Genomic DNA, 2,500 nt, shown 5'->3' on the forward strand with positions numbered 1-2,500 from the left:
AACCTGAAATTGTTTACAATTTACATAGTTGACTAAAAAAAAATATATCTTATGAAATATGACCACTAAGTAGACCATACGATTTATGTTAGTCTTCTATCTACTTCTGCAGCTGCGAAAACCTTGGAGATTCTGTAAAATCAAATTACTGTTTCAAATGAAAAATATGAAAATATGAATCAAAAGGAAATACTTGACTAGATTCTGTCACTGTTTACGGAAATATTAAAGATTAACATATGATCCAAACAACTGAAACAATTATTAAAAGATTAATAATTGAGTATTAAAAAAAATACTGTATATAGAAGAAGAAGAAGAAGAAGAAGAAGAAGAAGAAGAAGAAGAAGAAGAAGAAGAAGAAGAAGAAGAAGAAGAAGAAGAAGAAGAAGAAGAAGAAGAAGAAGAAGAAGAAGAAGAAGAAGAAGAAGAAGAAGAAGAAGACTTTTAATGTGTAAACTAAAATGGCTGATCCGCCATTTTCCTTGTTTCCTTTATGTACAAGGCCATCAGGAAAAAGGAAATTTAGTTTACATCTCTTCAATTATTTGTAATTTTCTTTTTTTTTCTGTATTTCTTCTTTCTTGTGCTCTTTTTGCTTCTTATTTATCAAATTGCACTGTTAAGATATCGTGCAAAGTTTCGCTTTACAAATTTACAGATGTATTTAAATATATTTTATTTCGTCTAATCTTTTATTTATGTAGAAGAATGAGTGATAATCAAAATACTATTTCCGTTCTGAGCAAAGAGCAGAATGAAAAACTAACAAACATCAAGCAACTAATGACAATATATGCTTCCATTACAAGTCAAACTAAATTGCTTTAGAACCTAAAACAACTTTTAGTACATTTGTATAGGAATGGTAAATTTGTAATTGATGATTTAATTCCAGTAGATGTATCAAAATGTCCAGGTGACTTCGGATAAGAAATGAGATTATAGCCCGAATTTTTCAACAGTTCACATCAGGAAGACCAACGTTCATTTCTAATTTACTCGAAAAAATATTTCATTAAATAATTGGTTTTGATTTAGGGAGAAAGCAAAAAATTCTCAGGGATGGATCGGTAATTGACTGGTACCTTATTTAATCGACCAAAACGATGAAAGGTAAGGCTGATCTCAAGGGAATTTCAACTCAAAACGTAAAGAACTGAGAAAATGCCACCAGGCACTTTGATGTTCTAAGAATTCTGAAATTCATATTACGTTGAAATATTTGTTACTGATTGAAGCACAGTGTCAGCAATTTTGAGTGGAGATTATTAGTCAAATTCATTGACTACAGTACAAGACAGGTACACTGTTTTGTCGATCTCAAAAGGATAAAAAGTAATGTGTAAACTTAGAATGTAAAGAATCGGAAGATGAGCTCGAAAAAAATGAAAAACTAAAGTTGATTTGGGTAGAAAAGGATCTTAGAAAATAAACAACCAAAGAAAATACTACAAAATATCGATTCTTCTAATCCGCCATATTGCCTTAAAAATATATGTTTCTGTTATTAGTACCAGGCCGCAAATTTGGCAATACTGATTATAACAGATTTAATCTTCACCATTTCATGCCAAAATAATTACATAAAAAGTGAATTCCTAATATTCATTGCGAAATTCTACCATTTCGTTATTCTTTTTATTTGTTTTTCTTTTCAGTTTTATCTTTTATCTTGTGTTCCTTTCAGTCATTATAATTTGGCTCTGATTGGGAGCCACCTTGAAAGGATTTTTACTCGAACAAGTCAAACCATCTACTTATTTTTCGGTCTGGTACTTACTGTATCGGTCTCGTTTGCCAAACCGCTATGTTATGACGACCTAGAAAAGCCAATACCGATTGAAAAGTGGTGGTGGGAACATACATACATACATATATATGTACATTGTGAGTGTGTGTGTGTGTATTTATTATTATTAAAGTAGCAAAAATATCACAAAGATATCACAATAAACTGCTACTCAGAGTTTCACGTTCCCGTCCATCGGACAGTTTAAATTGAGAATGGACTATATAAACATATATATGGACTATATATATATATATATATATATATATATATATATATATATATATATATATATATATATATATATGTATGTATGTATGTATGCATAAACTGAAACTCCGTCGGTTAAGACGACGAGAGTTCCAATTGATCCAATCAACAGAACAGCTTACTCGTGAAATTAACGTGCAAGTGGCTGAGCACTCCACAGACACATGGATTCTTAACGTAGTTCTCAGGGAGATCCGGCGTGACACACAATGGGACAAGGCCGGCCCTTTGAAATACAGGTACTACTCATTTTTGCCATCAACGTGAAATCAAGGGCACAATGCGTCGCCGGGAATTGAACTCACGACCATATGATCGTGAGCCGAATACCCTAACCACTAAGCCACGCGCTGTCACATTAAAAAGTAAATAAACATCGGTAGAGAAAAAACATATACGTATACAGCCTGACGGGAGACAGACACTGAGGATCTCTAA

This window comes from Octopus bimaculoides, chromosome 12 (assembly GCF_046866305.1).
Source record: "Octopus bimaculoides isolate indiv1 chromosome 12, ASM4686630v1, whole genome shotgun sequence".
Lineage (NCBI taxonomy): Eukaryota > Metazoa > Mollusca > Cephalopoda > Octopoda > Octopodidae > Octopus > Octopus bimaculoides.